Here is a 24,923-nt window from a genome sequence, read left to right on the forward strand (position 1 = left end):
TGGTGGATGCTCAACATGCAAAAACAAATGACGTCAGCGGACAGCGCCTGGTGCTGAAATTCCAATAGTCTCTAGAACACAAGTTGTCACTCAAACAACGGTCATAGCCGTCATATTATTATGAAAATTAAAACACTTCTTTCAAACAGGCCAGACATCAAACATAGGCGTAGGAACAGAAATGTGAGTAGCACGAGTTTCAAACATAACGTGCGTGTTATTTAGGCCTTTATATAACTGTGATGGCACAACAAATAAAAACCGATAACAATGCATTGCACTGTCGGAAGCAAATCAGAGCAAAAAGGCTGAATCCACTCGACCGTGGGCTGCCGGGCTCGGCCCGAAAACGACAGAGCAGACATGCTTACAGTAGCCCTGAATTATGTCCAGCCACATTCGTTAAAAATACAGATTTCAGATACAATAACTACTCATCTAGTGTGAAAAGTGGCATTTCCCGCTGGTCACTATTTTCTGGATATCTGGTGAAACAGACGTCACTTTCATCTTCAGGCAGTTCTCGAGGTTTTGGTTAGTCAGTCTATTTCTCTCGTGCGTCTTTATTGCATTCATTGCTGAGAAGGACGACGCGCACATGTAGGTGGAAGGAAACTTGAAATCCTTCCCATCAAAATATCTCACATAGACGCACAACTGGGCTACATCCGAGTTGTCAGTGCTCTCATCAATGGCTAAGGAAAAGTAGTTTGCGTGACTGACACCGTCAATAATTACACCCTGCACCGCATCAGACAGCGCTTACATGCGGCGGGTAGCTGACCTGGTAGAGAGCGACATCTGTTTCACTGACTGGATCACACCATCCATCGACTTGTTGGCATCAAGTTCCTCCAAAACTGTCACCATCATCTCCTTGAAGACCTCTGCGTCAGTGTATGGCTTGTTGTGCTTTGTGAGCACCCAGGACGCTTTTAGAGATGCGCTAGTTACCTTCTGTTGGGATGTGAGACCTCGCACAATAAATTAACCATTGTTTTGGTTGTGGCTCGTCATGTAATGGCTTGGAAAAAAATCAGGCCCGAAGCCAAACTTTATTGCCGACCCCTGTACTACAGTTTATGTTTACTTCAAATTTATTACAAACTGAATGATACCAGAATTAAAGGACGGTAACAAAGCTTTAAAGTACTTATGTGAAATGTGCTTAGGAAGGATTTTTTTTTTTTTGCAAATTAGACAATGTGGGCGTCCGAAACTTTTGTTTGTGCTCGTCTGTCTCCTACGCACCTCCTTCATGATAATAAATGTGTGAAGAGCTCCTTTGTCTTTCTGGGATAAAAGCTACAATTTGTATCCGAGAAAAGTTTGTTTTAACTGCAGTTTTGCTTCAGATGACAATAATTGCATCTGTTGAGAAGAAATAAGCAAATATCTTTGCTGTGATGGTTGTTTCTTAGAGCAGTTTTTGACTTCAGACAGCAGCTCTTGTATGATCGAATGAGAGTTACATAAAAGCACCAAGTTTAGAGGAAAATTTGTCCCTGAAACATCTGAAACTCCACAAGATGAGATAAATATACACTGTTTTTGTGAGTGATAGCATCTGAAAAGGTTAGAAATCACTAATTATAAAGATACATGTATTTATAACTGTTTCACAGATGAATAGTGGAGTAAAGGTACAAAATTCCTCTTTTGAAATGCTGTCAAGTTGAAATGTCAGATACAAGTACAAGTATCTTTAAACTGAGCTTAAGTACAGTCCTTGAGTAAATGTATTTAATCATGTCATTCAATTTGTCTGAAGCCGTTTAGTGGTTCTTTCTTTGTCAATTCAGTTAGCATGTTTGAGGATTCTTATCTGGATGTAAAGGGAAAAAAGTGCTCGAAGTACAACCAGTACAACATCACTGTCGTCTAAAAATAAGAAATGCTGCTGTATGATCATTGCTTGACAGAATTAAGTCAAAACTGCAGAAGCTGATCCACAGCTGAAGTGAGGATTGAACATTGAAACCACACTGAGCTGCTGAAAAGTAAATACTGTCAATTCATGATATAATAGTTTTAATATGAATTCAAACAAACCTCATCACAGCTAACAGACTAAAGCACAGCACAGAGTCTTCATGGTTTCTCTTCATCATACTATTGGTGTTCTAATTGGAAGCTTCACTTCCTAATTTTTAGTTAATTTTTCGATTTGAATTTGTACATTTTTAACTTACACAACTGATGATTCTGTTAAATGCAAAGTTCTGCTGGGAAACCTTCAGTCCGTCAGTCATTTGTATGCCACTTTGACATCTTCCACCCACCTGAACATTGCTGCAGATCAAGCATGGCTACATAACTCCCCAATGCAGCCTCAAAGAAGGCAGGAAAGAGCCCGAGGCATTGACCTGGTCTTCAAACTCTCTGAATCCCAGTCTGATTGAACATTCGTGACACTACAGGGCTCCAACGATTTTCTGCCGGACATCACAGTTGAGGTTCTGCATCCATGTCCAGACTGGTCAGAGTAGGAGGCATTACACATGTATTTTTGTCATCAAAGAGCATATATACCACTGTTCAAAAGTTTGGGGTCACCCATAAAATTTCATGTTTTCCATGAAAATTCACACTTTTATTCATGTGCTAACATAAGTGCATAAAGGTTTTCTAATCATCAATGAGCCTTTCAACACCATTAGCTAACACAATGTAGCATTAGAACACAGGAGTGATGGTTGCTGGAAATGTTCCTCTGTACCCCTTTGAGATATTCCATTAAAAATCAGCTGTTTCCATCTGGAACAGTCATTTATCACTTTAACAATGTTTAAACTGTATTTCTGATTAATTTAATGTTATCTTCATTTAAAAAAAAGTGATCCCAAACTTTGAACAGCAGTGTATATAATTACCAAGAAAAGCAATCTGTCAAAACTTTAATAAACCCAGTCAGGGCTAAACACTGAGTTTAATCTTAAGGCTTATATGTTTGTCACAAAGGATTTGAATTCAGCTTGGAGAGCTGATTTACTGTAAGTAGATTGAGTGAGCTGATCAAACCACAGCCCTGCTAATGTCAAACCAGAGTGGCTCTTGAGTGCCCTGGAGTCCCGTCTGGTTAGCTGGAGAGCGTCTCTGGTGGGAACTAATGGCTCAGAAGTAAACCTTCTCCGTAATCTAATCCTGCCTTTGAAAGAGATGCTGCTTCTCTCTGGGTTCTGCCTTTGAGGTACTGAGCTTACTGCTGCTGGTGGATCTTTAGTGATCATTTTGCAGAGGATTTTATGAAACATGCTTATATCCTGTGTAAATCCAGGGCTTTGCAATGGATTTTATTTTTACAGTCTAGTTGCAAAACAAACTATCGATATCAGACGTCACTTTGGATAATGTAAAGTTTTAAACTAAAGATGTAATCCCTTTGTGAAGTGACATAAAGGTGGAGCTGTTTTTAACTTAAAGTGATAATTTATGTGACGGTCACACCTGGAAGTGTTGATGAGAGTCAGAGGTGTCAAACATTAACAGTCAGTGTTGCAGCCACAGCAAGGAGGGCGGAACTATCACAAAGTAAACTGTCTTCTAAGGAATGGCACAACTTAAATAACTTTTCATGACTTTCTATGATGCATCACCAGATATTTGATTTTTATACTGTCTGCTTCTGGTTCTTTGTGTCGCTGAAACAACTGGTTTGCTTTATCAGGAGCAATTTGCTTTATCAGGAGCAGTTTTCCAAACAAAACACCAAATAATTGCAGATTTTGGCAGAGTTTTAACAAGCAAAAGTAACACACATGTCAAAAAAGGGGAAAAATAAATACATTTCTGCAAGATGCAATTGGAAGCTTATATCCATATCTGCTGAGGCTCAACCTTTGAGCTTTTGGATATTACATGCCCTAATTTCATCAGACATTTGTCGTATTTAATAGATGAATTCCTCAGTCATTCCTCGCATATTTTTGTGAGGTCAAAGTGACATTCGACAGGCAAAATGTGATCAGTTCATCAAGTCAAAGGGAACGTTTGTGACAAAGTTGAGGAAATTCTCTGCAGGCTTTCAAGAGACATTGTCTTCACGAGAATGTTACAGACATACAGATGGATTGAAAACTCAAAAATAGGCATAAAAACAGTAACAGGATATAAATTACTTTATGAGAATGTTCATTGAACTCAGAGGTCTTCAAGTTACAGTGTAGTGTGGGTGCAAGGCCTCAGGCAAGACCAGCAAAAGGTTGTTTTAAGAGTCATAAGTCTTGTATAGACTCAGTAATGAATAGATTTATCAATTATGTCAGTCAGAGCTGCAAAGTAGTGTGTTAGTGCTGTAGTATTTTATTGTTTATTGTATATTTTTATTGTTTCTGATGGTTGCTTTCAGCTAAAACTCTAAACTAGAGTTCCGGTTGCAGCTTTGTGTGATTTTTATGACAATTAACAGGATGCAGATTCAAATGTTCCTATTATTTTGTCCTAATGCACGCACGCACGCACACACTCACACACACTCACACACACACACACTCACACACACTCCTACAATGTTAGATTTCCGTGACACCAGCAGGCTCATGGTCACTACAGATAAAAAAAGGAAAAAGCTGAAAGCAAAAATTTTTAAACATAAAACATGTATTTTAAAAAGGGAATTAAAACCAAAGATCACACTGAAGCAAAGCACAAAGTCCTTTTTTTTTTCCTGAAATGGATGCACAGTAATAAATGTGATCACAAATCTGAATGACATTTGATGGAGTCTGGTTTAGTTTGGACACAACACTCCACCTCAGGTGAGACCTAATGCTGCTTTCTCCTCATAATTCCAAACAATAATTTAATTAATAATTTAAAATTTTACCTGAAACCATGAAGATGCAACTGTTTGCTCATCAGTCTGCTGCCCTTGTCTCACCTGCTGTTTGTGTGTTTCCTGCATCAAATAATCCTTTAATAGTGTCATTTTTATGAGCTATCTAGACTGAAAATCAACAATATATATATTTTTTATTCTTGTTTGCAACCTGTCAGCTCGCCTACAGATGACAGAAGACGTTACAATCCGGGTGATGAAACAGCTCCAAATGTTGGCTCTTTTATTTTGGAGGGGCATGACATCTACAAAGTACAAAACACAAACAAAATTAAAGCTGCAAGCAGCACTGGTCGAGTCCTCACATTCTTGCAGCTCAGCTATGCCATGCATGTCCACCAGCTGGCATTGCAACTGAGAGTGTATATCAGCCGATGGATGCGATTATGGCCGGACTCTGATCACACATATAAAGTTTCAAGCAGATTGGTGCATGTACAGGGTGGTTATACAGCACATCCAGTTTCATGGCGAGACATCCAAAATGATTGTGAGTGTATATCGCCCTATGGATGTGATTATGGCAGTTTGGAGCATGTAGAGGCCAGTTAGGCAACGCTTGCTGTTTGATGGCAAAACATCCAAAATGGCCACATTCTGCTGGTCACCAATTCCATGCTCTGACTTTTGTGGAGCATTTTGATAGCTTTTAATCACCCATGCCTGGTGTATATCCTGGCCAAATTTGAGCTCTCTTTGGGTTACCCTTTTTGAGTTTATAGCTTTTGAAAATGTCTGAAAATGACCCAAAATCATGATCCATTAAGGTGAAACTTTCTTTTTCTGGAGGGTGCTGGACTCGAGACGGCTTTAAAGGTTGAACTCAGCGGCCAAAGCCCTGAACGCCTACCCCCAACAGGGACTGAACCCCCGCCCGGGATAAACCCCGAAAACAACAAATACAAAATAACAAAAGAGTGTCCGAAGGAGGAGCTGAAGCAGCTCAGCTGAACACTCACCTGTCTGTCTGAGGAAAGAAAACAACAAAGACCTACCAGTGACAAGCAGCAACAACAACAACAAAACCCCCCCACACCATCCAGAGAACCAACATCCTCCAAAAAAACATGGATGAGCCCCCAAATATGTTACATCCCGTGAACTAGGGGATGAGGGGAGTACCAAGTCGTAAGAATGAATACAGAGGCAGGGAAAACTGGGTGTAACCTCAACAGAGAGGAATTTATTTGCCACAAAGGAGAAACAAGAACTTACGGAGCCCCTCTGATGACATGGTAAAAAAAAATAATAAATTGTGGCCACGATATAGCTACAGCCATGGCCATAAGTTTGGACACAGCATGACTTACTATGTCTGTTTTGATGTCTATGACAGAACATAACTAATATTTTTTGACAGCACCAGTTTAATTAGTCAACAAATCAACAAGGGATATAATATTATCAATAAATTCCAACAATTGGAACAACTTTGTTCCCAAAACATAATATTAGAAGAAAATAACAAAAAAATGCAGTACTTTCACAACCGAATTTGGTAAGAATAACAAAATGACACCAAACTCTTTTGATGTTTTTTTTTTAAATATGAAACTTAATATAGTTCTCAGGAGTTGTGTACTGTATTGTAAGTGACAATTTTGTGGTATTTTCTAAGATTCACAAGCGTCATGGTACTTGTGTCCAAACTTATGGCCATGGCTGTATAACGTGCATACAAAATACTACTTCGTTCCCACGAAATACTAGCCTAGCCGCGCAAGACCCAGGTCTGAAGACGCAAGGGTCTAGGAACTCTCAACAGGGAGGGAGGTGTCACATAAAAACTCACTCACAACTCCATTTATATTGGTTATAGTTTTCTCAATTTATGTGGAAATTGTGAAATCAAGTGGGACCTGCATATTTCTTTTTTTTTTCATGGAAATGTGAGATTATTGCGGGAATTATGCGCTGCTTTGCGGGGATTATGCGGCCTTTTGGGAAATAACTGACCCCCGCATAATCAGCGGCATTTTGGTGATTGATGCGGGAATTCATGCGATCGCATAATCTCGTTTTTCTGGAGGGTCTAATTATTTGAAATTATAAATATCCTTAAAACATTCTTTGAACATTAGATTAATGTTCATTATAATGTTTATTGAAGCTACAGATGTCACTCCCATGTTGTGGGAATGTTTCCTGCAAGCTGAGAAAACGTCCATCCATCCATCATCTATACACCGCTTTATCCTCATTAGGGTCGCGGGGGGTGCTGGAGCCTATCCCAGCTGACTTGAGCGAAGGTCGCCAGTCTGTCACAGGGCTACATATACAGACAGACAAGCACACTCGCATTCACACCTACGGGCAATTTAGAGTAATCAATTAACCTCAGCATATTTTTGGACTGTGGGAGAAAACCCACGCATGCACAGGGAGAACATGCAAACTCCATTCAGAAAGATCCTAGGCCCAACCCAGGATTCGAACGGGGATCTTCTTGCTGCAAGGCGAAAGTGCTAACCACTACGCCGCTGTGCAGCCCCTGAGAAAACATAAGTATGGAAACCCAAACCTCTAGCCTTCAGGAAAACCTTCATTAATCTTTTATCAGTGATATCTTGTATAGTAAGAAGTCAGAGGAAGAAGAAACTTCTTTTATTCCGTTGTGAAAATATCTTCCATGTTGCAAAGATTGGCTTCATTTTGACTTTTCCGTTGCTGCCTTCACCTGCTCTGATAACACATTTTGACTGCTCTGCTTGTTCAGATTCACAGAAAAGATATCTGTTTGCAGAGAGATTCATAATGAATGCATTAGATAGCTCTCACGCTGCCTGCAGACTCATTTCGGAGGCCTTTCCTCTCCAGCAGGCTTTCTGGTTTCCTCGGCACAGATTCCTGATTGATTTTCTAATTTAGAATGTTCAGATGCTGATGGCTCAGGGGGGAAGTTATCTGCTTCAACCCAGAGCTGCCAACTTCCTCAGATTTCTTGACAGCAGTCACACCTTCTATCACACAACGTGGGGATGCAGACACATGTGAAATAACATGTTTAGATCCGACAGATCCATGCAGAAACGACATGCTGTGCAGCCTCCTGCCGGCGTCTGCCTCAAAGGATCCCACTCTTTTTCATGTCAGGAAAAGCCAGCGTTGATCCGCATCACCCCACAGACGAGCATTCACCAGCATGTTGTGCTTACAAACACCAGCAGAGAGGACTGGTGTTATTAGACATGACGACAGATGTGAATTGTAATTGCGTTCGCTGCAGGCGGGGAAGTGCTGTAACGGTGGGAGCGACGAGATATATCACCAAAACATGTCTTATACATTCTCTCAGCATGCTGCAGCAGAATAATAAAACATAACTGTAGATACCTCAGTGGGACACCTCAACGTGGACGTGAACGGACCAATTTAAAGGAGCAGTTCATGTAAAATACAGAAGAGCCATATCTAGACATGCAGACAGTTTGATTTGGGGCAATTTTCACCTAATTTTATTGATAAATTCCAATTTTGCGCTCAGAAAAACATTAAAGACTTGCGCTAAATGGTTTAAATCAAAGAAGACACTTAAAAATTATTTAATGTGCGTACATTTTTAAAAGTAATTAACCCATATTTCATATGTTTTAATCATTTTATTGGTAAAAACTACTTTTCTTGATGCTACAATGAATAAAGTTATTAAATGGCATAAGATAGCTTAAAATTTACACACGTATGTAAGAAAAACGGAAGACACTGTCTTCAATCACAAAATAGTAGCTCAAGCTTGTAATTATATTTATTTGAAGCTTATCTAATAGATTTAAGACTTACATTTTTACAAAGCAGACTTCAACTATGATTGTTAAGCAGTTTGCTTTATATGTGAGGTGAAGTTAAAATATCTTCATGGAAAATATCTGAATGGAATTCTGTTGAAGAAGCTCACAGTATAATAAATAGCGTTTTCATTGCTTTGCACCATAGCCAAAAACATTTCAAACTCTTTTCATGGGGACTTGTAAATGATTAGAGAATAGTTCAAATTAAAACAGGCAGGTTTTCATCCATAATTGAATGCTGATGGAATTTTCCAAAACCCGAGTTGGAACACAACGAGATGATCTGACTAAAAAATACCAGTCCACCTTAAATGGTGCAAAAATAATTCAAATGCATGCAATAACCTGACAAAGATTGCTTCTTATTCTTTTTTGTTTTGCACAATAAAATAAAGCAGCATAAAAACGACCTACGACAGCAAACTGTGCAGGTGGGATTAAAAAATACAAACCCTAAAGGCTTATAGACGTAGTCTCACCTCAATATGCATCATAAGCAAATACAAATACCCATTAATCCATGAAAATAAGAGAACAAGCAAACATAGGATTAAAAAACAAAAGATAAATAAAATAATGTAATGAGGCTGTGTGAGCTTTAGTGAGTGTGTGCTGATATAAATGTGTGTACTAAAGCACACTGGTGTTTATTCAACCCCCTATGAAAGAGAGATAAAGAGTAAAAGATTAATTATAGATATGATCAGTTAGGAGAGTTACTTTTGGCTCATCAGACAGTATTTAATATTCAAAAGAAGTGGACTGAAATCTCATCATTTCAGATCTGAGGTTTTCATCTGCAGGATGTTTAGGTCACATGTTTCATATATTTAATGATAAATTCACTGAGTCTGTTGCCCTTCACTGTTTTTTGGAATATTTTCAACCTCCAACAAATGCAGAATCTTTTTGTCCCCCCAGATTTTTTCATTTTCAAAACATCCATCCATTCTCTATACACCGCTTTATCCTCACTAGGGTCGCAGGGGAGCTGGAGTCTATCCCAGCTGACTTGGGCGAAGCCAGGGGACACCCTGGGCAGGTCGCCAGTCTGTCGCAGGGCTACATATACAGACAAACAATCACACTCACATTCACACCTACGGGCAATTTAGAATGATCAATTAACCTCAGCATATTTTTGGACTGTGGGAGGAAGCCGGAGTGCCTATGAAACCTAGGAAACAAGCCTGTCTGTAGTAGCTATAACCCACCCCAAAAAATCTTTCACAGCTTTCTTCCACGTCCGATCGCTCGCGACCCGGTTTTTGTTGACGTTTTTGACCCTTTTTCTGAGCTTTGACCGATCCGAGAACACGAAGTACATCATCGGCACCAGCCTCACCAACCTGATGCAAGTGTCTCTCAGGGCTTCCTCTGGCCTTTCTGAGTTTGGGTTGTTGTCGTACCGATCCAGCTGAACCAGACACAGCCAGGGGTGGAAAGTAATGAATTACATTTACTCATGTTACTGTAATTGAGTACTTTTTATGAGTAATTTGTAATTTTCAGAGTAGTTTTTGAAATGTGTAATTTTTACTTTTACTCAATTACATTTTGACCCAAGTATTTTACTTTGCTACATTTGAAACCCCTCACGTTACTGAGTACAATATTGATAGTGAAAAAAATTAAATGTGGGCGGAAAACCACTGTGTCCCCGGAACTGAACGTCAATTGCATGACCTTGCCTTGCGCGCGCCCTTTCCATATCATAATCTGGATCTACGCGTTGGAAGATGGCTGTTGCTGACCAAGATATGGAGATCATGAAGGAGGAAGAGTCCGAAGAGGACACAAATTCTGGAGAGGAAAGCCACAAAAACCCTTGGCCAAACTTAGAAGACTTATTCGCGTTCAAACGCACAAAGGGCAACAGCGTTATAATGCTGTGTAAAATGTGTCTGCCCGGCAAAACGGAGCTTTCAGCATATAAGACATCAACGTCCAATTTGCGAACGCATGTGGTGGTAAGTTAATTTATTTTATGGGATCCCGTGGGCACTTTATTGTGATTTATTTTGATTTGTGGAATCCTGTGGGCATTTTATTGTGAATAGTGGGACCCTGTGGACATTTGAATTTGAATTTTTGGATCCTGTGGGCACTTCATGTTGTGTGCATTTTGTGTTTTTGAATACTTTGATTCTTGTTTAAATTTCTTTATTGTTATCATAATGTTGTCGGTTGGACAATGGGACTGAAAAAAGTTTGCACTATACAGTACAGGTTGTGACTGTCTTTGTTTTCCTTGTGTTGAGGATCATGTTACTGAGGTTAGCTGAGCTTTTTTAAGTGTGGATGTGCACTTTAATACGCCTCAAAGTTGATTAAAACAACTTGTGCTGAATTTTATTCATGACTCATCCTTTTTTTGCATTAAATAAATGAAAGTAACAAAGTAACTTGTACTCAAATTACATTTTAAATGAAGCAATTTTGTACTTTTACTCGAGTACATTTTTAGATGGGTACTTTTACTTTTACTCTGAGTAGAATTTAAACAAAGTAAAGATACTTTTACTCAATTACATTTTTTCAGTACTTTTTCCACCTCTGGACACAGCAGACTGAGGTCGTGGGCATCCAGTGGTGTGGTCACCACCGCCAGCTGGCATGTCTTCTCCTGACAGGGGGTACGTGCAAACTCCATGCAGAAAGATCCCAGGCCGGGATTTGAACTGGGGATCTTCTTGCTACAAGGTGAAAGTGCTAACCACTACTCCACTGTACAGCTCCATTTTCAAAACAGGTGGATGGTAATTCACTTGAAATCTAGGCTACGATGGTGGTGTGGAAGCAGAAATAACAGACACTTCAGAATCTGGGCACAAAAACTGGGTGAATTGGGTGGAACTGGCCCTCAATAAAGCTCCTATAACCCAGAGGTTAAACTTTATTTTTACTTCAAGTGAAGTCTCAGTCGATGAAGAAAGCTTGACCAGCAAAATCTACTATTTTGTGGAGAAATCCAAGCTGTGACATGTTAAAAAAAAGAAAAGCATAGGCAAAAATTTCAAAATGAGAGACTAACGTTATCATTCTCCAATATGAAGATCTCAAAGGTTAAGCACAGTATGAAAAAGATAAGGCATTGTGTTGAATATGCAACACTGCATTAAAACAATGCTGGTAATATAAAATACAATCAAATAAGTTCAACTAGAGTAGCAGATTAATGTGGTGAAACATCTATCAGACTCCAAAACACTACAGAACAGTTAATAGTAGTGTAAAACAATTTGGAAAGTTATAGTTTGTATCTTTTGTCATGACAATCATTGTTCTGTAAATGTGTGATTGCATATATTTGAGTGTCCTATTTGACTGATTTGCAGCAAAAAAAAAAAGTTGAGCCAAACTGAGCTTTCTGTTGACCTACATTGTTTTTGTTACGGGGGTGGCAGGAGAACCCAGGCACAGACACAGGGAAACTGGCAGACAGGTGATTATAGGAAATGATTTTATTGTACAAGATAACTAACCAATAAAAAACTGAAGAACTGGACTGGGGAGACGGAACTAACTAAACTACTGAAAACTCTACTAACACAAAATACAAAAACGGAAGTCTCCAACATTAAACTGAATAACAAAACTAAGCTAAGGAGGGGTACTCCCAAGATGGGGGAAAACTGAAAACCGAGGGGAAAACAGGCTGAGGGAATCCATGAAATGACAGGAGACTGGAGGGTACCTAATGCTGGAGACAGGAACAGCACTGGTAGAAATCCAGGTGACAACAGTCCAAGGGGGGAAATCCAGGAGGGAGAGCAGGAGGTTGAGTGATACAGGGAGAGAGAGAGACAGACAGAGGGAGCCAAAGAGACAAGTCCAAACAGAAACAGATCAGGACCCAAGGGAGAAAGGAGGAAGAAGGGCAGAGGCTGGAGCAGGATCATGACAGTTTTACTGAAGCACAATTTATCTCTGCCTTCTATCATTGGACCTTACCTTTGAACCATCTCCTCTCATCTTCTTTGTAGACATCCTGGTTTATTTAGCCTGTAACAAAATGAAGCAGTATCATAGATTATACCCAGATGATGGTTTTTTGCATGAATCATTCTTCTGAACAAATTGTCCATCTTCGAAATTCAGAAATGTTGCAGGTTAGCCATATGCTAGTGAAGCAGCAAGTTGAACCTAAAACCCAAACCCAGAAAACAGTGTCAGAACAAAGTCTCAATGAAAACAGAAACTGAATATCTGCTACAGCACGGTTTGACTAAGTCCAGTTGAGTTCTTCGAGTCCTGTCCTCGTTTTTCAGTGACAAAACCAATTTGCTCCTTGCATTTTATCACTGATCTCCACAAGGCAAATGCTGTCACAGTTAAAGACTCCTATTCCTCACCTGGAAGACCATAGAGGACTGTTTGGATAGCATTTGCATTGCAAAGTGAGTAAATTGGATCTCTTAAAAGTCAGTCTGGTAAGCCAGTGCGCCTTTCAGACCAGTGATTATGTTCTGCACCACACAGTTATGGCTTTTGATATGTAAAGATATTTTCTTCCTGCTACATTCCAGCACTTAGAGAACCATGCTTTAACTGGACTCTCCAACAGCACAGTTTACCTGGATGACCTTGTTGAATACGTACCCACATAGAAGGACGTACAGATTCCAAGTCTGTGTTTATGACGTCTAGTCCAAGCTTTGCAAACCCCAAATCTAAGCAAAATCTGGGTAAAACCACAGGAACTTATTTGGTAAATTACCAGCAAATCAGATGTGACACAATGAAGCTAAAGAGTCCACCATTGTTGAATAGCATGCCCTCATCAATAAGGCAATCCCTTTTGATGGCAGGATTACACCAAAAGTTCTGCTCCAACTTTTTATTATGTTTGACAGTCTTTGGCTATTGTATTCAGTCTCAAGGTGAATTTAGAGTGGTATCCAAAGTGCTAGCATGGCTTGGAGAGTGATGTGGTGGTATTTGCTGTTCCTTAAAAGCATACCAAGGCAGTTGACAGAGTAGGATTTGCATCAGTAGTTTCATCTCTTGACATTTTGATTACAATAACATTGTTTGAGAGAACACAACTCATCTGATAAACTCTGTGCGACATGCAGTGACTAAATAACCGTAATGCTATACACTTTAACCGAACCCTTAAAAGGAGGTTTAGCTTTCACCGTCCCACAGAGGTCTTCCTGATTGCTATAAATAGAGATCCAACCAGGGACCCAAATTCTATTGATTCCAACTGGGTCAGGGACAGTCTCATGGGTCAACGTGAGTGTATGTGTGGACATTAGTCATTATCATTCAACACAAATGTCTTCAAGGCAAACTGAGAATGTGAACTGTCAAGTTTAGGAAATGCGACATTTATTGACATCCTACTGCTGCCACTGTCCGTATTTGGATTGATCATGATTATGTTTGGGTCCAACTTTCCTCAGGCCCTTTTCAGACTGGGTGTCTTGTTAATTTGAGCATGAAGAGTTTAGCTGGCTTTAGACATCGACCTTGGATAGAAAACTCCAGCAACACGGAAACTACATTCATCAGCAAACATCAAGTGTTGTAACTATTTAAATAGAAATCATAATCAAAACATTAATTTTCTTGGACATTGATGTAATAGAGTTTCTACTGGGAACCAACATCACTGGCCGTCGTCTATAATGACTTTGATGACTGTCGTTTTGTGTGTCGCTTTTGTAGTTATCATTCTTGTCCATTTCGGTTTGTGTCATGTTTTTTTCGTTTTGTGATCTAATTTCTGTGTTATTTTGTGTGTCGTCATTTTGTGTCTCAATTTTCTTGTTTGTGCCATTTTCTGTTTCGTCTGGGGTTTTTTATGTCTCATTTTTATGTTGGTTCGTTTGTTGTTTTGTTGTTTGGTGTCTCATTTGTCTTGTTTGTGCTGCTTTGTGTCTCATTTGTCTCGTTTTGTGTCTCATTTTGTTTTTGTGTATGGCTTGTGCTGTTTTGACTAAATTTGTTAATTTGCATGTCATTTGTCATTTTGTGTCTCTTGTTTTTAGCATTTTGTATGCCTTTTTTGTTGTTTTTAGTCTTGTTTGTGTTCTTTGTAGCCTTTGTAGCCTCATTTTGGCCATTCTGTGCCTACTTTTTTGTCCATGTGTTTCTTGCTTTTGTCATTTCGTGTCTTGATTTTGTTTATTGTGTCTCATTTGTGCCATTTTGTGTCTTTCTTTGTGTTTTCTTTCATATCTTTTATCGTGTCATTTCCTGTCTTATTTATAATTTTGTCTTCAATCTGTCATTTTGTATCTTGCTTGTGTCATTTTAGGTCTTGTTTTGGTCATTTTGTTTTCATTCGTGTCTGGTCTGTTGCTCAGGTTACACAGTCAATTTTTACAGTATCCAGTTAATGGGTCACATTCCTTTTTTGGACAGAAGAATGGCTCAGATTTCACAGTTTTTAATTTTGTTTTGGAAAAAGTACAGTACTGTTGGAACTTGGGTGTGTTTTTACAGCCATTTATTATAGTGAAAATGTCTTGTTACGGCACTGGGTAATCATGTGCAGCAAAAACCAAAATCCATTTTCTTAGACATCGATGAATCTAATTGTGCTTCTACTGGGAACCAACATCACTAAATGTCGTCTATAATTACTTAACCTGATGAATAATGAAACTAGGTGTGGAGCTCAGTATTCAGTTATCTCTTCCTGCTAATTTGATCTGGTGACCTTGCAGTTATCGGTGTCATTTTCCAACCACCCAGCTACCTCCGCAAGGAATCTTAATGAACCCATTTGCTGTCTGCCTCTGTGTACGAGAAGATTTTACTGCTAACATTGGAATTACATGGCATCCTGTGGAGGCGCCTCAGGCCCAGTGTCAGGCTTCATCCGTGGGGAACATCATTAGCCTCCTCCCAACGAGTAGCTGCATCCGCCTCACTTCACCCTCAGCCCTTTGTGGCTCCTGCTGATAAGACCAAGCTAATATCTGCTCAGTCGCTGGCTGCATGGTAAACGACAAACGCCAGGCTGAGCTGCTGTCCACTCTGTCAGGACAATGGAAGCTGGAATCTGGCCCTGGTGGCTATTGTTGTTCCACGTGTATGTACAGGCGAAATCTTGGCCAGCTGCTTTCAACAGACACAAGACAGTGAAAGGCTGATGGATTGACTTAGTGGCTACAATAACTGAGCCGCTACCAAAATGTCACAGTTTCCACCCCGGATACAGTCCACACTGTCAGCAAATCCATGAGGAAAAGCTGCAGATAGATGCCAATTTGAAGAAAAAAACAACACAAATATTCTGGCCAAATGTGGCATGATTGTAACTGACTGAGACGATTAATTGTTGTGTAGCAATACAGTAGATTGTGGTATTACTGTGATTGTACTTTCCAATAATGTTCTGTGTTTGTGTTCCCGCTGCAATAAACATTAACTATAGTTTCGTGTCTCGATTTTTTGGGGGTTTTTTGTGTCACGTTTTTGTCATTTTGTGGTCTCATTTGCCTTGTTTGATCGTTTTTGTGTCTCATTTTTGTGTTACTCTTTGTTGTTTTTGTCGTTTGGCATCTTTTTTGTCTTGTTTGTGTCTCGACAAAAACCGAGACAATTGAGATCACAAAATGACATAAACAAGATGGAAAACAATAAAAAAGAGCCAAAATTTTTTAACAAACACAAGAATCAAAATTACACATAAACTGAAACAAGTAAGAAACAAAAAGACACAAACAAGACATAAAACTAAAACAAGACAAAAGCGAGACATAAAACGACAAAAGTGAGACATAAAGCAGCACAAACGACTCAGAAAATGACACAAATAAAACAAATGAGACACCAAATGCAAAAGAAGGCAAATAAGACACAAGACAAAAGAGAAATCAAACGGCAAAAACGACATGCAAAAACAGATAAGACACAAAATGACAAACAAAGCACAAAAACACACAAGACAAAAGTGAGATACAAAATTATTTAAAAGAGACACAAAATGACAAGTGTGGAAAAAAATTAAAAAATACCACGCAAAACTACACAAACAATACAAATGAGACCCCAAACAGCAAAACATTTTGCAGTGCCTTTGCAGAGGTATGGGTAAGCTGGTGTGCTCCAGCTGCAGTGAATGGGGAGGGATGGGTGGAGAATGGGGCAGATTCAAGAGGTAAGAGTTCATCAAAGCCATTTTAAGCTAGAAAGGGATTATTTTAATGGAAAAAAATTCTAAATATGTAACTTGACACAAAGAGATGAAATTTTAGGGGTTTAATCAATGATTGGAGAAGGGACTTTAATTTCCACGCATCAGTATTTGAATGATGGTATTTTTTATTTATTTGTAATCATTCATGGTTTGTGTGAAGCAGGTTTATCTAGAATAGAAAATTGAATTCGCTTGCCAGAAAAAACACTACACCTGAAAGCCACAGTGAAATTCACAGGCAGCCTAAAACCCTTACAGATGTACCTTTGAAATGCCTGAAACATACTTGCAGACATAGTCGTACAGGATGTGGGTGAAGCACTTCCATTGTCAATGCTGAACTATATTTTGTTAAGGAGGTGAAAACTGCAGCGTAAATATTTGCTGTTCTGCACTAAAAGCAAGTTTATTTACCTTGAGAGCAGCTGCTGAGGGTGACTTTAAAAAGGAATAAAAATGACACTTTTGCAAGTGGCTGAAACACACTTGATTAGATTTTCATGTTTGCAGAGAACCGACTGATTCCCCCAGTGATTTGTGTACGACCAAAGAGGCTCATCGCCAGCAGATTTCTGGCAGATATCTTCCTCATGTCATTACCTCTTGTCCCTCCAACCATGAAGGTTCGGTCTCAGTGTTGCACAGAGTTGTTATTAACATCATCTCTTCAGGAATGCTGAGATTTTCCCTCTAATGAAGCTGGCAGTCTGTCTTGTCTGTAGTGCAAGTCTTCCACGTTTGCTCAGATTTCATTAAGCAGCTGAGTGCAAAAACCGCCCTCTGAGAGACGAAAACACATAGAATTTTAACAACAAGGGCCCAGTGTGTGTTCGCATCCACGCAGGAAGTCCCTTGCATACACTCAAGACCTCGACTTTGACTCTTGCTGCCGGCTCTGCATGGTAATCCTGCTCTCCTTAATCATTAAAACACACACTTAGAGCCTGACAGGCTTCTGCGCTGACTCCTGCTACCAGATCTGCATGATGATTACCCTCCTCACAGCGCGCTGCATGTCAACTCTCTGCAGCTCCTCATCCAGAGGCGTCATCAAGTGTGAAAAGAAGCTGCAGCTACTCGACGCTGCGCAGCATAAATCTGCTGTTTGTCTGGAGCTCTCCTGAGACTTCACACGTGTGACATAAAAGCTAATGATGTGTAAGATTCCTGCAGTTATGTCTTCACTTCACGTGTTTCTGCATTCTAACAACTGTGAAGATGGCAAAGTGTTTAAAGTGTGACTGATAATGAGGGCCATTTTCACACTAAACAAACATTCAGGGTTAAGCTGAGGTGCAAAACTGTGAACATCTGCAAAATTTTGTGGAATTTTTACTTGTGCTTAGCAGATTTTTTTCTGTATCTTATGCACAAAAACAATAAGTATCCACTACCGGTCAAAAGTTGTAGAAGGCCCCAATTTTTCATTGTTTTTTAAAATTGGAATTCAAGTAGTTCAAGTCCAGTGAATAGCTTGGAATGGTACAAAGGTAAGTGGTGAACTGCCAGAGTTTTTTTTTTTAAAGGTAAGGTTATCCAAAACTGAAAAATAATGTACCTTTCAGAATGATACAAAAAGACCTTTTTCAGGGAACAAGAAATGGGTTAACAACTTAAAGCTGTTCTGCAGCAATGGAGGTTGATCAAGCCTTGAAAGTTGGTGCTACCAAATCCTACAGGTGTCCCAACTTTTCTTGATTACTTACAATGCCCTCTGTCTGCATAACAATAGTGTTCGAGCACACAGTAGTGTACTGCAGAAACTTGTGTGTTGCCATTAAAATAAGGAGGAAAAGGAAATTGACAATAGAAGAGCGACAGATCATTATAACACTTTAAACATGCAGGTCTTTACTACTGAGGAGTTGCGAAAAAAGTCAAAGTGTCAGTGAGTACAGTTTTCTTCACCATCAAATGGTTCAGAAACTGGGGGAAACTCTGAGAGATCTGGAAGACCCAAAGCTAAAGGGAATGAGAAGACAAGTTTCTGAGAGTCAGCATGCTTCGTGATAGGCGGCTCACCAGACAACAGCTTCAAACACAGCTTCATAGTGGTCGTGGTAAGAAGTCTCAGTATCAACTGTGAAGGAAGACTTGGAGTTGCACAGACAGCCTCAACTTGACAGGTCGAGTTGTAGCAAGAAAGCCAATGCTAAGATGTCAGAATAAGAAAAAGAGGTGTGCATGGCCCATGAAACACCACCAATGGACTACTGAAGACTGGAAGAAGGTATCATGGACTGATGAATCAAAATTTGAAGTCTTTGGATCATCATGTGGTGCTACCGCAGGATCCTGAGGATACCATGGTCAGACAAGCGACCAAACGCATGTGTTTTCAAGGAGCGAGTTGTTGAAAAAACACTTGTATCATTGCAAGGAAACTTTACTTTGGTCATGCTACCAGCCATCAATGCCCCGAGAAAACAATCATTCAAGGGATGGTTAATGGAAAGAGAAAGAGATTCAGCGAGTTGGCTCGACAGCATCATGAGATCACAGGAGTCAGAACGGCGGAGGCTGCTAGAGCTGCTGCTGACCATAGACAATTTGAACCACACTGGCATTTAATTAAGCTACATGACTTTAGAGAGAGGTTCATCAAGCAGGAATTTTGTTCGCTATTGAGTAGGAAAAGGATGGTTCGTCAGTGAGTGACATCAACTATCAACATGGAGGAGGCAGCGCGATGGTCTGGGGTTGTTTTGCTGGATCCAGGGTCAGTGACTTCTACAGAACGAATCAAAACAGTGGTTCGGGGGGGTTGAGCTGGAGAAAACAGCTCATGCAGCACGTATGTACTGTAGACATTAACTGGTATTATATTTGTTAAATCCAACCCCATCACATTTAATATTTTGAATTTCTGCATCACAAACCAGGTCTGCAGTGCTTCACTTTCTTCTTTTTCCGGAAGATATTATGCTCATTGAGCTTGAACGCAACTTGCCTGTTTGAATATTCATTTTTTGGAGGGATTAATAAAAGCCAAATTGACCCTGACTAAACTGACCCGGAGTCTTTGAGAAGCACGATCTCAGTCTGCTCCATAATGAATGGAAATTTAATGCTCGGTGCAGCGCCGCTTGCCCGTCTTCGCTAAATGAACTTACTTCACCGTGAAATCGGTGACCCCTGATTCATTAAACCAATCTCCATTTGTGTGAGTGTGTCAGAGCTCCTGGTAGTGACGACTGTTTGTTAGAAAACTCTGCTTCCAGGAATGATGGCCTTTGAGCAGCTGGAGCAGAGAGAAAGACGTCTATTAACTTCGGTGTGTAATTTCTTTGAAAGTCAGATAAAACATTCTCTCTGCCGTGTCGTCTTTTTCACCTCTAGTCTAATTTCTGCTCATTCTTGGAATTAAAATGATGCTATTTCATACAGTTCCTCAGTTGTTTATATTTGAAATTCACCAGTCTGAGAAAAAAAGAGTCTTCGATCAGCACCTCAATCAGACTAATAGATGTCATTGAATCTTTTAGATAATGTTGGATTAATTATATGTGAACAAATGTGTGGAAAAAAGCGAAATCAGAATAATAAATCTGAAGATTTCCAGCATGTATTATTCAGTTGGGCTGTTGGTCCCACCGTCCCTCCCTCTGATTTCGCCCCTTTATTTGTGCACGCGCGCAGTACTTGAGAGGAGTGCCCGGAGTGCTGCAGCATCTTGCCTGTTTTGCTGTTTTCCACTCTTCTACATTTAGTACATTTAGTAAATAATAAAGGAATTACGTTAGAATTCTGTATTGAGTCTAACTTGTCCTAATACCAAAATAACATGAATTTGCTAGGACGAACGAGTAAAGTTTCAATATGTGATTACACTCGTGTATCCCTCTCGATGACGTTGTTTATCAAACTTAGTGCATTTACACGTGTATATGTGTTACATTGTTTATTTATTTCTATCTAGAGTTCAGAATTGCATGACTCCTCTGACGAAGAGTATGTCCCAGACGCCCCAACATCTTCCTCCAGAGGTCGGGCATCTAAACGAAGCCGTCAGGCGGGCTATGGAGGCCGTGGTCGGGGAGCGACGCGAGCACCCCGAGCCAAAAAACGTCCTGCAGTCTCTTGGCCTGACAAGCCGTGGGATTGGTAACTTTTCTGGAAGTTGCTGATCCCTGATGCTCTCTCCTCCACAAGCAAAACAAATGTGCTCGCGGTTGCGTAGTGCGTAGCTCGCCCACCTCTGCATGGGCTTGCTTGCTGTGCGCGTAACCGTTGATTGACAGCATGACAAAGCTGAAGCTCGAACTTGATTGGTCGGCAGCAACCGGCGCTTTTTGGAATAACATGGGGGTCTATGAGAGGAAGGCGGAGCTCAGGGATAAATTTTCATATCGCGTCATACTAACATTATGTTATAGTATCGAACTAGACTAACACATTTAAGCTTTGTTAGACAATGATACATAAATTGAAAACAAACGGAAACTCCGGACACGAGCTTTAAAGGCATTATGGAGGATGTTTTTTTTTGTTTAATTTGTCTGATTCACATAAAATGAATATACTGACCTTTAGTGGACTTGTATGTATGGTCTCTAAAAGAATAAAAAAACAAACAAACAAAAAAAACTGTGGACATGGCAGGACCTGAAAAACATCAGCCAATCAACGCGCTCGGACCGAGGCGTTTGGTTTGCTCCCTTTCCTGTCAATCAAAAATCTTCCGGCTCATCCCTAGTTACGTAGATTACATACGCCTTGGACTTACATGTTTTCTGTATGTGTTGCTTTGGTATAGCTTCGTAGTTAGCTGGCGACTTGTTTTACTCTACTTTTTTTACATAATGGCAGATAAAGATCCAGGGGGACCCAGCCGTAAAAGAAAGCTTCACGAGTGCTACGCAAGTTTCTGGAGGGGGGTGTTTCTTCGTAAATGTTAAGAGGGGGGAGGTTAGATGGGGGTGAGGGGGAGGTTGTATGTGCAACATACGACTTTGAACATAGCACATGCTATGTTCAAAGTCGTAGGAAATTAAATCTCCTCTAATGCCTTTAATCAAGTGATTCAAGCTGTATATTCCTACTCCCCTATGTTATAGATAGTACTTTTTGCTATTTTTTTTGTCATTTTTTAGTAATTTTGTGTCACTTCATAGTCATTTTGTGTTACTTTATAGTAATTGTGTGTCACTTCATAGTCATTTTGTGTTACTTTATAGTAATTTTGTGTCACTTCATGGTCATTTTGTGCCACTTTTTGGTAATTTTATGTCACTTTATAGTCATTTTGTGTCTTTTTTTGGTCATTTTGTGTCACTTTATAGTCGTTTTGTATCTCTTTGTGTTTTTTTTGTCTCCTGTTCATTTTTAAATAATTTAAATTAGGACAGGGTTCCAAATGACCCAAGGTTACTATCATTAAATTTATTCAATGACTTTGGTTACCTTACAAGTTCATCCTGCTCATATAAAATTAGAATAAGTTAATAAATTATGATGCATTATTATAAAGTTTCCCAACACTATATATGGCAATGAAAATTAGCCTCAACTTTACCAGCTGCAAAAATCCACATGGACACTTTATTGTGTCAGTAATTAAAATCCAGTGTTTTTATTGGTCTGAAATGAACCAATCTTTAACCTTTAACTTTTGGTACTGTAACTATATTTTAGTCCTTATACTACTGTACTTTTGTTTTTAACTTTTTACTTAAGTAAAAATAAGTATTTTCTCCACCTCTACTAGTTTAAGGCCTAACTTTTGGTTGTATATAATGCATAAACTGTGCAAAAAGCAGTGCTTAATTGATTATTATTACCTTGTACCTGCCCTCATGTTCTTTTTCCTGTGTGTCATCATAATATAGGTCCTAGTTTGTTTAATGACTTCTGCCAAACATCAAGAAGTTTGGTGTCACCAGATGTCAGAGTCTCTCTCTTTTTTTAAAATTAAAATCATGTTTTATTGTTGCCTTACTTTAGTGTCTGCTGCACTCTTTATCAGTTTTTACTCCCTGTGCAGAGACACCATGCACAAAAACACCGAGCTGCTTGCCACAACTGAACTGCTTCCTCATGTATTGCTTAGCTTGTATTTGATTTATTTTGTCTGTATTACTCACAAAATAAAGAGACATGAGATCAAATTGGCCTCTGACTTCCCCACCTGTTCCCTTTCCTGACTTACAGATACTGAATCCTGTAGCAGAGCTGCTCTTATTACTTGTTGTGTCTCTTCACAAGACTTGAGCAGTGACATAACAACTGAATAAATCATGGAGATCAGGATTTCATTCCAGATGGATCCTGAGTGGTACAACAAATCAATACTTCATTTCACCACATACAGGTGAGTTATATACTGCAGGAATCAATGCTGCACGCTGGCTTCTCTGAGGCTGCATGAATGTATGGATGTATGGATGGATGGATGCATGGATGGATGCATGGATGGATGTATGGATGGATGGATGCATGGATGGATGCATGGATGGATGGATGCATGGATGGATGGATGGATGGATGCATGGATGGATGGATGGATGGATGCATGGATGGATGTAATGATGGATGCATGGATGGATGTATGGATGGATGTATGGATGGATGCATGGATGGATGCATGCATGGATGGATGTATGGATGGATGCATGGATGTATGTATGGATAGATGTATGGATGTATGGATAATTAATTAGCCTGCTCTTCAATTTTTTGTTTGATACATATTTTGGTTTGTAAAATTCTCTAAAATATCAACAAATTCCCATTACATTTACAAAGAGAACAAATGCTTTTCCAAATAATATTCTGAATTTCACATTATTTGAAAATGGATCAAAGTTATTGAAATGGTTGCATGGAAAACATATAACTTTCCCATTGGAGAAACTGGAATCATCGATGTTTGCATGAAAAGTTGGTCTCCATAAGAAAACTGCATTTACAAGCACTTCATGTCATTTGTTTAGAAGCAGAACAGTTCATGAAAAGTAAAGTAAGAGTACCTTAAAATGTATATTTGTGTGAAAGTATGTTGGATAATACTGAAAACTTCAGCTAGTAAATCCCTACAGTTACTCAAACCAAGAAGTAGGAATGATTATAATGGAGTTTTGTCAAGGTTTGTGAATCTTTTATTTAATAAATAGACTTTACACTGTGCATAGTTAGTAATTTGTGCAAGACAAGTAGATTATAAATTAAAACAAAAGCACTCAGAGAGTACAGTACTCCTCCAAGGCTGTTCATTCCCTGACCTTGCGCTGAGCACAGGTGTGTTTTATGCATATGCACAGTATGTATGGATGCCGAATCGCACGACCTAAATAGGCCGATGCAGCAGCCAGCAGGAACTGATGGGACTCAGAAACACCCCAGAATTTAATCAGTTGTTCCTTGTATCATTTCTGCCAGATAAATCCTGATAAGTCTGCAGTGGTGGATTTGTAGTAGGATCACCATCATGTGATCGTCAGCAGGCAGCCGACATCCTGTTCACTTGTTATCATAGTTGCAGTGATGCCATGCCACTATCTCGCAATGATACAGAAATCTTTAACAAATCCATGGATCCGGTCCTTATGTCATTTCTGACCTTCACTGAAGATTTCACTCAAATCCGTTAATCCATTTTTGAGTAATGCTGCACACAGACAGACAAACAGACAGACAAACGTATGCTGATCGTCACATAACTCAGCCAAGGAATGTGGCAGAGTAACAAATTGCACTTTACATTCTCTAAATATCTGTGGATATACATTATAACCTGGAATTAAAGACCCCTCCAGTGAAAATCCAGTTCATATTTTTGTTAAAAATCTTTAAAATCCTTTACTTACATATCCATACAATGTATTTTTGTTGCTTTTTTCAATGCTAGAAGAGTAAAATCAGCATTTCCATGATGAAGCTGCAGTTTCATAAACCACACTTCAGGCTCTTGTAGTTTCATACATCACAAACCTTACTTACAGGGTGGAACTTCCTGTAATATTCTTCTTCTTCATCTTGGCTGGATTATTCCGTTATTACAACTTTTATTGTGTAGCATGCAGTAGTTTTAGTGTTTGAATTAATTAAAATAAACAGTGTAGAGTTACATTTAAGGCATTTTAAGGCATAAATTGGATGTTTTTTAATGAAAAGAAACTTCTAAATATGTAACTTTAACCCT

General features: G+C 39.4%; 3 protein-coding genes across 5 annotated transcripts in view; all 3 read left to right on the top strand.

Annotated features, from left to right (window-relative positions):
* The window catches only part of LOC127535343 (tripartite motif-containing protein 16-like), a 599,330-nt gene that overhangs the window by 539,929 nt on the left and 34,478 nt on the right, over window positions 1-24,923 (top strand). The window lies entirely within an intron of this gene.
* Window positions 1-24,923, top strand: part of LOC127535340 (tripartite motif-containing protein 16-like) — a 520,629-nt gene that overhangs the window by 461,240 nt on the left and 34,466 nt on the right. The window lies entirely within an intron of this gene.
* The window catches only part of LOC127535337 (tripartite motif-containing protein 16-like), a 388,516-nt gene that overhangs the window by 329,262 nt on the left and 34,331 nt on the right, over window positions 1-24,923 (top strand). The window lies entirely within an intron of this gene.

The sequence above is a fragment of the Acanthochromis polyacanthus genome, chromosome 9, assembly GCF_021347895.1.
Source record: "Acanthochromis polyacanthus isolate Apoly-LR-REF ecotype Palm Island chromosome 9, KAUST_Apoly_ChrSc, whole genome shotgun sequence".
Taxonomy (NCBI): domain Eukaryota; kingdom Metazoa; phylum Chordata; class Actinopteri; family Pomacentridae; genus Acanthochromis; species Acanthochromis polyacanthus.